This window comes from Helianthus annuus, chromosome 13 (genome assembly GCF_002127325.2).
Source record: "Helianthus annuus cultivar XRQ/B chromosome 13, HanXRQr2.0-SUNRISE, whole genome shotgun sequence".
Classification (NCBI taxonomy): Eukaryota; Viridiplantae; Streptophyta; class Magnoliopsida; order Asterales; family Asteraceae; genus Helianthus; species Helianthus annuus.
Genome location: NC_035445.2, coordinates 10,876,331 through 10,888,772, shown reverse-complemented (window position 1 = coordinate 10,888,772; position 12,442 = coordinate 10,876,331). Strand labels below are relative to the sequence as shown.

Genomic DNA, 12,442 nt, shown 5'->3' with positions numbered 1-12,442 from the left:
AATAACGAGTCAAACGGGTCATATTTATATCTTCGTAAGAGCTAAAACGGGTCAAACGTATCAAATGGGGTGAAAGTCGCTCAAAGAGATACTTAAACATTTTCGACCTCTTTAGTCTTTAAGTCGTTCTATCCAGGTCAAACCACTCTCCTTTTGACCCGCGTTGAAAACCACCTGTTTTAACCCGTTATACCCCACCGATATTCTCACCTCTACACATGAGCAGTAAAGATAAAGGATGCATTTGTTATGAGAAATTCGTTATGATTATACAATATACATAGCCACACGAATTTTGACATCCGGTTATAAACACGCATCTGGTATCAACTCCCGCCTGGCAACAATATGTTATGGTTACTTGGGCGATATTTGCACCCCCAACGTTATGCAGCCTGTCCAAACATATTGGTTTGTTTCATTAGTTAAAACCAACAATAAGCTTGTCTTTGCAAAAACCGATACGAGTTTTCTTTTATCTCGGTAAACAAATAGATAAAACACAAACGGTCAAAACAGAGGTGTTAAATGAGGTGTTCACTAGGTCGAGACTCGAGCCCAACACGAGCGTGAAAATTGTCATAGTCTCATAGACACATGAACCTCAGCACGACATGAGTTTTCACATGTTGACATGAGCACAACCCGTTTAATCTGAAATTTTATTTTATTTTATTTTACTCGCATTTCACTACTCTAAAATTACACATTTAAAATAAAAACACACACATATACAAAATAATTACATTTAAACTACAAAACTTATTGTTCATTTAATCATTTCTCCTTTAATATTTTAAATTTATCAGAAAATACTCGACGGCTTAACCTATGACACTTTAAAAAAAAAAAGATACGTATAAAACTAAACAGGTTTTATGAGTCAACCAGCTAACCCACAAGGTTGACACGAACACGACCCCGTTTAACTAAATAAACTCGCAGGTTTGACCCAAAACTGACCCCAACTCATTTAGCATAAATCCAAACCCGTGAACTTCGTGTTAGGTTCATGCCGTGCAAATATTGATACCCATAGGTCAAATGGGCCAGCCCATACTAAAAATAATCTTTTTCCAACCCGAACTTGCTTTGACCCATTACCACCACATCCATTTTGTGACTTTTATAACCTAGTCTGGCCACTACGTCAATGAATTGGATATTCTGAACATAATAAATTTTGAACTGCCTAACCTTGACATTGAAGAGAACGCTGTTGTCAGAAACCTGTTGGCCAAGAGTGACTTGAAGCCCGCTAACGATGCCAGAGGATGGTGCCTTGATCACATGCTATTTAATCATTAAATAAAATTTGGGAAATATTAGTAACGAATTCAAAATGAATTATTAACGACTTGTATGTGTATAATTTCAAACCTCCATTTTCATGGCTTCCATAACCAACATAGGTTGACCTTCTTCAACTTTCATTCCATCTTTGACCAGAATCTTAACCACCAGACCAGACATGGGGCGGCAACTGTCCCTGGAGGATGAGATGCGGATTCACGGTGTCGGTGATCATGCGTTTCAAGGTTATCCAACAAATCAAGTCCTAGTTTTTGCTTAAAGTGATGATGATGGTCTGAACCATGCCATATGTGAAAGTGCTCAGTCTGATCCTGCAAGTCGTGACAAGAAAAGTATGTCCATTACTTGGTTTTACAGGGCTTCCCCTTTTAACACACATATCTTCATTTTTACCATCTTTCTATTAATACAATATTACATAGTGTCATAGTCATCTTGCGGCTCATATACATGTTTGTACAGGCTAAAGTGAAAAATAAGAACGGAATGCAGCAAATTGAAACGTTATATACATAACTTATAGGAAGAATTATAGGTGGAAATGTAGACCCAATAATACTTGCTAATACTTAACATATCTCCAATGGGTAAAACAGTTAAAATAAGAACTAAGAGTAAAATGTCATTTTCGTCCCTGAGGTTTGGCCAGTTTTGCGACTTTCGTCCAAAGATTTGTTTTCCCGCATCTGGATCCAAAAGGTTTAAAATCTTGTCATTTTCATCCGGCTCGTTAACTCCATCCATTTTTCTCCGTTAAGTCAGGGATATTTCCGTCCTTTTGTTAACTTAAAGGGCAATTCAGTCTTTTTAGGGGTATTCGGTCTTTTTACATAAAGTGAAAAGGATTGAACTGCCCTTTAAATTAACAAAAAAGACGGAAATACCCTTGACTTAACGGGGAAAATAGATGGAGTTAACGAGCCGGATGAAAATGGCAAGATTTCAAACCTTTTGGATCCACATGCGAAAAAAACAAATCTTTGGACAAAAGTCGCAAAACTGGCCAAACTAAAGGGACGAAAATGACATCTTACTCTAAGAAGAAATAAAGGTTAGCTAAAGAAGTAACGGGACAAACAGGCCAAATGCTTCGAAGGTCGCCCAGGCTGTAGTTTTAGACTTTAGTGCTGAAAACCCTCAAAAATCATGTTATTGAAAAAATTAGAGTATTACTGAGATGATATAGCTTTTAGAATCAATCATCTTTGACACACTACTTATTTATAAATAGATTCAAAATCTTTGGACAAAATGTGTTCCGGGCCAGCCCAACCCAACCCGTTGTGACCCACCTACAGAAAGAATACAAAAAGAGATGACACACCATTACATAACTGGCCAGATTCACATTCTTGCTTATACCATCAGCCTCTACTCTGAAATCATGGTCTCCAAGGTGTGTTACTGTGGCTTCCAGATGATTAAAGCTGTTTTCCCCCATCTGTAAATACGTATAAGGCAGACCTGGTTACATGTCTTGAAGTTGAATGTTTTGAAAAGGTACCAAGCAAGTATTGTTAAAGACTTGTAAACTCGAATTATCGTATATTATTATTCTTATGTAACATAATACTTATATTTATTATTTGGTAGGTCAAGCTATGACTGTTATAAGGTAGTTAAAATTGAATCGACAACAAATACGGTTGTGTCGGTTTGATTGGCGCCAATACCGTTGTCTGCACTGTATATAATCTAGATGATCATCACTTTGATAATCACCAAGAAATTATAATATTTCCTAACCGTCGAATACTTTCTGATTACATTTATTCATTCACAACACTTGTGTTCTTTTGAACTACATCGCATTCTTGTATTTGATCCGACCATTTACCACCAACAAGATCGGTGGCAGAAATTCCTGCTTGTTTACTTATGTTAGCGCTTCAGGTTATGCTTTAATCAAATTGGTCAAACAGTTTAAATGAAGAGAATAAGCTGAAAAGGAAATGGGTCAACTCAGTTGAACGAGTCAAACATAACCCAAAGAGCTTTTTCTTTTTCAATATGCCTAAAATCTCCTACATCACGTTGTTCAAAAAGTAACATCAATGCCAAGAGAATATAACTTTTGTAAAATCATATATGACAATGATGACACACCAACTACTTTGTTCAAAAGAAAATTAAAAATACTGGACAAACTGTGTTTCAGGTCAATGGTCAACCCAACACGTTTTGACCCGAAATCGTTGTGACCTGTACCCAACCCAAGTGACCCCTGTTTTGCCACCTCTAATGTAGATGAAAATAGGATATTATGTTAATTCAACTTATCAGCATTATAAGACTGTTTACCTTGATGAGGTAATTCCCGTTTGGCATATAATCGATGGAAAGAGTGAGGTGCTCTGAGGTGTTATCATGGTATTCATTCTCCCACTCTAGCTCTATTGTACGTGTAGCATGATGATTGAGTCTAAATGGAGGATGTGTATACCACACAGGCAACCCACCTAAAGTACATTAATTAATGATTATTAGTATTCTTCGAATAATGTGCATTTTTTAAAGAAAAAGTTTCCGGGTTTACTGTTTACCAGGAGGGCTTTTCTTTAACAGTGTACGCTCCTTTTCACATATACATGCAGCTAATAAGGCTGCACTGTGTTTAGCAGCATCGTATGCTGCCTCTGCTGATGCTGAATCTTTTGGTGTCGCCAGTAAATCGTCTTTGTATTGATCTATGAAATGGGTTTCAAGTTCACTATTTGCAAATGCTCTGTGATTGGCAAGTTTGTAGAGAAACCCGATATTTGTGGGCAAGCCTGCAACCTGAAAAAAGTACGCATGTATGTAAGTAATTACAATATTATCAAAAATCAGATAATGCTATCATATCAAATCAGTAGCTTGGTTATTTTTACACGTTATGCAAGATTCAAGTAATACAGTAAATACCGTTAACGTTCGATCCGTTTTCTTTTTAGCTAATTTTTTCTGCTCGTTTGACCCGTTAAGAGATTGAAAAAATAGCACAGATAGACCCATTCACAGAAAATGGGTTGAAATTGGCACCTCTACTAACAGCATAATTAGAAGAAGATCAAAAATCTACTATACTAATATATCCTTCTTAAAACGTCTACAGATTACAAACAGCTTTGCTAAAATGCAGATTCACCCGCCACCGAAGTAGACGAGTTTTTTTCAAAGAGAAACAGTAACATGAAAACTTGTTTAAATAAACCATGGTAAGATATCAGTAATAAATATTAGGCCTGTAAACGAACTGAACATTCATGAACTTGTTCGTTTATTTCATAACCAAACGAACATGAACACGATTTTTTGTTCATTTAATTAAACGAACGAACATGGACACAAGTTTTGTTCGTTCATTTATGTTCGTGAACATCCATTTATGTTTGTTTATTAACTTATTTACATTTGTTTCTATTCGTTTGTTTATGTTTGTTTGTTATATGTAGTTATATTTATATAAATATTAAACCTAAAAGGAACTTTCTAGTAATAAAAATGGGGTTTCCAATTAAATTTATCGTAATTAATCGCTAATTTAAATTAAAAATTACTTTATGTCCGTTTATGTTTTGTCAATTATGTTCATTTATGTTTGTTCAATTATGTTCATTTGTGTTGTTTATTGTTTGTTAAGTTATGTCTGTTTATGTTCGTACAGGTTTTAAGTGAACGAACATAAACGAACACGAACATGCCCATTTTCTTAATAAACGAACATGAACAAAAATGTGTTCGATTATATGTTCATGTTCGTGTTCGGTTAAAGTTAAATGAACAAACACGAACACGCCTCTGTTCGTGTTCGTTCGGTTCATTTACAGGCCTAATAAATATGGTATACCTGAAACTTGGATAAGGAATCCTTCAGTTTAACTAATGCTGCAGCGCGGTTTTCTCCCCAAACCACAAGCTTAGCAATCATAGGGTCATAATGCATGCTTACGGTGTCTCCTTCTTCAACTCCGGTCTCAACTCGAACTGACATGCATTAATTAGGTGTATCAAAAGGGTGATACTTCCTGATGAAAATAGCAATTTACTGCATGTTTAATGAAGCAGACAGATATTGCAGAAACACACCAGTTGGCGAGACTGGAAGAGGATGGTAATATTGAAGAACTCCAGTGGCTGGCAGAAATCCTCTCGACACATTTTCAGCGTATATACGGGCTTCAAAAGCATGACCTGCAAATTGCAATCAAACTAAGAATCTACGTATATTGAAACCCCAAGTACAAGACTACAATCAAACAAAAAATATATGGCAAAGCAAAGATTGAAAATTAAAAAGCCTTTTTAATTATTTTCATGCATTGTGAGCATAGGTGGTAATGGGTTGATTTGGATTATGTTTTAAATCTGCCAGATTAAATGGGTTAAGCCAACTACCGGAAAAAAAAACGAGGTGAAAGTCATCCAAAATGTATACAACTGCATAAAACCTTCTGAATTGCTTTATAGAAAAGGTATATAGCGTAATAACATAGTAGTCTACGCATAGTTAACATACTAATTACCTATATATAAAAGAAAAGAACTTTAACAGTGCCTACCTGCTAACTTACACAAGCCACTTTGCTATCATGAGCCGCCTACCTATTTTTCCTCTTTAACCCTTCCTAAAAATTGCTAACTTTTTACAATTTTATATTTATTATTATTTGCTTTTTTTACTTTTAGTACATATTAAATCAAAGTATCAAACAAGTTTGGCTGCAAAATATTTTATTGCCTTTTCTTTTTACTTCTAATTTTACGAATATCTTATTTTTATTTTCTTTTTTACTTTCGATTTTTCTTTATTATATAATTATTATAAATAATTGTATTTGTTATTTTGTTAATTGATGTTTTATTGCTATAATCGTTTTGATAATCTTTGTTTTCACTTATAACTGTATTCGAACATGTCAAATATACTTGAATGTTTTTCTTTACCGTGAGAAACGAAACTGATACCATTTGAACATCGGTAGTGGTACCGTATGCGTTTTTATGTTTTCTTAACATGGAGGCAAAATGTTCATTGAAAATGGAGTTGTATTCGCAATAGAGTAATTTTGGGTACCTTGTGTAGTAACGGAACCGTGAGAAACCGCCACATTGCGTGGAAAGTTGCTGCCCACAGCGAAGCGCGGGCTTATTTTCAACTCTAGTTATAATAGGACTTGAGAAGTAAAATATATAGAAGTGTTTCCCGACTTGGACCCGTTACCCACCCAGTCCTGATATGCACATGCGCGTATTATCTAAGATGACCTAGACTTGAAGCAAGTTCTAGCATTGACTTGAAACACAATATAAGAACAAAAATATATTTGAAGCAACAATTTCACCAGATAAAGGAATCTGTGCTTGATCAAGGGGAAGTGATTCTCCATTAGCAACACGAATTTGCCACTCTACAAGATCTTGGCCAACAATCATCTCGGTCACAGGATGTTCAACCTGATAAAAAGAATATAAAAAAATCAGATTTAAATGCAACACAAATACCCTACACTTCACTAATCACTAATTGATGACACAAGAAAGTACCTGAAGACGTGTGTTCATCTCCATAAAATAAAATTCCCCAGATAGAGTATCAACGATGAACTCAACCGTACCAGCATTGTGATAACCAACCGCCTATAATAATCAGACACAAACCGCCAAATCAGTTATTAAACTGACTTCTTAGATACTGGGAATAGCTACGAATATTAAAGCTCTGCAAGGCTCCTTACCTTTGCAGCAGATACAGCAGCTTGACCCAACCGTGTTCTGAAGTCGCTAAGGATATCTGGCTGCAAAACAGAGGTTTGTCACAATTCTATAAGAAATGCAAAAAAAAAAGAGTTAAATGTGTATGAATTACAGCTGGAGCTTCTTCAATTATCTTCTGGTGTCTTCTCTGCACACTGCAATCTCTCTCGTACAAGTATACAACGTTTCCCTGCTTGTCCCCGAATACCTATTTTATGTACAAGCATTTAGCATAATGTACAAGTATTCAAATGACCGAATTGCCCTTTAAGTTAACAAAAAAGAAAAAAATACCCCTGACTTAAAGGGAGAAAAATGGATGGAGTTAACGAGCCGGATGAAAATGGCAAGATTTCAAACATTTTGGATCCAGGTGCGAAAAAACAAACCTTTGGACGAAAGTCACAAAACTGGCCAAACCTCAGGGACGAAATTGGCATTTTACTCGATAAGTTAAAAAGTTGTAACTAAAGATTTAATAATGTTGAAAGTATTGTAACCAGAAGATTACTTGGACTTCTATATGCCTTGGTCTGGTTATATATTTCTCCAGCAAGATTGTGTTTACGCCAAAAGAAGCAGCAGCCTCCCGTTGGGCTCCTAAGAACGAGTCAACAAATTCTTTTGGACTTTCCACAATCCTCATACCCTGAAACTCACCGAACCATTACAAAAATACGACGTAAATATGCGAAACATGATCTAACAGTTATTTTATGTTAAAAAAAGGTAACCTTTCCTCCACCTCCATGTGTGGGCGTGATTGGAGCATAGGTATCCGATCTTATGCTGGGCTTCGGATTTCATGATGATTAATATTGTTCATACCATGATACCCAGGCACAAGCGGCACGCCTGCTGCACCCATTATTCTTTTTGATGCACTGATGGTAACATAATAGCATCAAATGAGAAGAGCTGGATAAAAAAGAATAATTCAAAGAAATTATATTGTTAAATAAATGAAGTAATCAAACACATGAATGCAGAAGTAGAGATGACTTAATTGGTCCTGGTTGAATCACATGAAAAGAATTTACATATATATGCACCTTTTATCACCCATTTCACGTATTGCGGATGCAGGGGGTCCAACAAAAGTGAATCCCTCCTTTTCACAAAGTTGAGCAAAGTCCGCATTTTCTGATAAGAAACCATAGCCCGGATGTATAGCCTATTATCAAAAGATAATATCTGCTCATGAACTATGTCCTTGAATGTGTAAAAACCAAAAGAATCAACAAGCTAACACACTTGAGATTGATGTATGTTGAAATTGAACTGCAATTTACCGATAGAAAAACATGAACCTAAAAGTGCTACACATAAAGTATATTTACAAGTCTCCTTGTTTTAAAGTTAAGTTTTTCGTTGTCTGTGACATGGACACTTAAAATTTAAAAAACAGTTCAGATATAGCTTAATAAGGATTAACAGTATATCGAAATCACAGTTGGTAACAGTACTATCATGCATGTCAAATATTATTACATAACTTTTTGTTCTGTGAATGCTTAATATTCAGAATACATATGGAAACAAAATGGTCAATAAATTGACTCGATACTCACTTACTCAGCACACTTGGAAACTCATCGCTAACTGATCATAGTAACCAAATCATAAAAACCATCAGATACCTTGAAAACATAGTCAATAGGGAATCGGACATATCAATAGAATTTTTTTCCCTTTTTCTTTTGTTCTGGCCACCCTGATATAAAGCACACTATTCTACATGAGTCATGAGGAGTTTCACTTAGACCAAAGGGTATGGGGCTCGGCACCGAGCCGTCCCCCCTTTTAGGCCCGTCGCACACCGCCCCCTTGGGGCCCGGCTCGGCAGTTTCGTCGGATTTGTGACGTTGGAGACGGGGCTGCTTTTTGTGGGGTCCATTGAATATGGCCGTTGACATAACGGCTAGTTTTTTTTAAAAAAAAATCAATTTAATTTAAAACATTTATAAATACCCACATATTTATCCACTTTTATACCAAAATTCACCCACTTTCTCCAAACAACTCCCACATTTTTATACAAAATACCCACATAATCTTCTCTAAAAAATACACCATGTCATCTTCTTCTTCATCGGGTTCGACAGACACCATGGAAGCCGTAAAATATTTTATAAACAAGGTGGAAGAGGCGACACAAGTAATTTTGGAAGAAGAAGAGGAGGAGGAGGTTTCGTCACAACCACGAAACAGGAACCCACACATCGAGCGAGACCGAGAAAGTTAGTGATATTTTTATTCTTATATATTTATTCTTAATTTTTTAAGTTTATGTTTTTAGTCTTATTTTTTTAATTATAAGTTGTATATATATTTTGTTATCTTGTAGGTGCTAACCAAAGATTATTCGTTGATTACTTTGCCGACGAGCCGCTGTACTCGGAGGCTATTTTTAGACGTCGTTTCAGAATGAGTCGTCGACTTTTCTTACGTATTGCCGACGATTTAGCCGCTTATCACCCGTTTTTTACCATGCGACCCGATGCTAGAGGCAAAATGGGCTTCACCACCTTACAGAAATGTACTGCGGCGATTCGTCAACTTGCTTATGGGACGACAGCCGATTCTTGGGACGAATACTTAAAGATGTAACTGCTAGAGAATGTTTATACAAGTTTTGCAAATTTGTGGTGAAGCTCTACAGCCAAAAATATTTGCGAAAACCGAATTACAATGACGTCCAAAATTGTATCAACACCACCAAGCAAGGCACGGTTTTCCAGGCATGCTCGGGAGCATTGATTGCATGCATTGGGCATGGCGGAATTGTCCTATCGCTTGGCGAGGAATGTATACGCGAGGCGATCAGGGACATCCAACAATAATTCTAGAAGCTGTTGCGTCTCAAGACCTATGGATTTGGCATGCTTTCTTTGGGATTCCTGGTTCGAATAACGACATCAACGTTCTACAAAATTCTGAGGTTTTTGACGATGTTATAAAAGGGATCGGTCCTGATACGAGGTTTACAGTTTCGGGAGTGGAGTACAGACGCGGGTATTATCTTGCCGATGGAATATACCCACAATACTCTACAATCGTTAAAACGGTTAGGCATCCTGCAGATGAAAAAAGAAAGAAATTTGCCAAGTTTCAAGAAGCGGCTAGAAAAGATATTGAACGGTGTTTTGGGGTTCTCCAACAAAGATGGCATATTATTGAAAACCCAGCACGCGCTTTTACACCAAAACGTTGCGATACTGTATGTATGCTTGTATTCTGCTGCATAACATGATCCTTGAAGACGAAGGACATGCAATTTGTGAGTATGACGAGAACGCGGTGGAGGAGAATAATGTTCCGGTTAGCGGAGAACAACAAGATTTGAACAGGTTCTCGTTACATAACGATTTCACACATGCCAATCTTCAATCGGACTTGATCGATCACATTTGGAGTCTCGGAGAAAACAACGCGTAGTTTTTTATTTATTTGTAACTTTAGGTTTTTTTTTAATTTAAGTTTAGGTTTTTTTTAATGTAATTTTAGGTTTTTTTTTAATGTTACTTTAGGTTTTTTTTTAATATAGCTTTAGGATTTTTATTTAAATGTGACTTTAAGTTTTTATTTAAATGTAACTTTTTTTTTTTATTTACTTTGTTTTAATTAATATGGAAAAAAATAATAAATAAAAAAATTGGGGAGGAGCATCCACCACACCCTTGGATAGTCTCCAAGGGGATGGTCCTCCTCCTATGCTTACGTGGCGCTTATGTGGAGGATAGTCCCTTTGGAGACTATCCTCCCCATACCCAATGGACAATGGTCTTAATTTTCTTTTTATTTTCAAGGGCTAGTCATCATAGGGAATTAATTATTTATGGTTTTCTACAGATACCAAGGATTATACTTACATCCCACTTCATTATCTGGATAACCCAAAAGAAGCCATCCCATACCTTATTCGTGGAAAATTGCATAATACCGACAAAACAAAAGTTTTAAACCCACCTACCCAATCTTCTAGCCCAACTGGCTGAACTAGATCAAACAGATCACAAACCCGCTATGCTATTCAGGAATTACATAATTTGCACACAACGACAAGAAAAATAGTGACTGTAAAAGTCCAAACACACAAATTGAATTGAAAATCAGCCTCTGTTATTCAATCTACATTCCAAGTGTTCAAATAGCAGAACGATCACTACAACACAACTAAACCTACAGAAACATATATAACAATATTTAAACAAATCATGCACGCTACAGTCAAAATAGAACCATTAGTAGTCAAATACTAATGCAACAAATTAATCATTTGTCATCAACAATTAACAATCAATCATACTAATATTCCTCAAATTATCAGCATCTAACTCTCTAATATTCTAATTTCAATCAAAATCCCCAAACGGGCCAAACCTACTCTCTCACATAACAATCACAAAACCACAACTCAAACGAAGCCCTAAATCAATCTTACCTGAGCACCAGTACAATCACTATAAGAAAACTAAACCTACATAAACAAATACACCAGTATATAAACAAATCATGCACACTACAGTCATAATAAAACCATTACTAGTCAAATACTACTGCAGCAAACAAATTATCATTTCTCATCAACAATTAACAACAAATCACACTAATATTCCTCAAATCAACACAATCTAACACTCTAATACTCCAATTTCAGTGTCTCAAACGATAATAACAAAACCACAAGTTAACAAAGCCCTAAATCAACCATACCTGAGCACCAGTACGAACAGCAGCTTCAATAATCGAAGAGCTATTAAGATAACTCGATCGAGCCGGTGGCGGACCGATCCTAACCGCCTCATCAGCGGATTTCACATGCAAACTATGCCTATCAGCATCACTATAAACCGCAACCGTCTGTATACCTAACCTCTTCGCTGTTCTCATAATCCTACACGCGATTTCTCCTCTGTTCGCTATTAGAAGCTTCTCGATCTTCCGATTACTGTTCTCAGTGTTGGTTAGGTTCGTTGATGAAGATGATAGTCTGAATGGCGTGTAAATGAATTGTTTGTTGAAGTTCCGGTGAAGTTTTCGGTTAAGTTTCCGGTGAATCATTGTTGTTATTGACATGGTGGCGGTTAGTGGTGGTTTGGTGGTGTGTGGAGTGGTGGTGTGGGAGGTTTATTGATTATAAGAGCCCATCATGCTCACGTGTTGATATTATCATTTCATGCCAATTTTGACAAGTGACAGGATTAGGATATGCGATATGTTTGCCACATAAGATGATCGATTTTTTTTTATAACTAAGACATTGCGTTGCGGCGGAGGTATAAAACCGTGACAAATAGGATTAATGTCACACCACCGCTAGCGACTACTAATACTGAAGTTGTGGCGTGTTAATGCAGAGAATTAGACCGAAACGTAAAACATAGAAAAC

At 36.4% G+C, this 12,442-nt stretch overlaps 1 pseudogene; it reads right to left on the bottom strand.

The window, feature by feature from the left end:
* Positions 1-219: 219 nt before the first annotated feature.
* LOC118485702 lies at positions 220-12,220 on the bottom strand (annotated as a pseudogene).
* Positions 12,221-12,442: the final 222 nt, after the last annotated feature.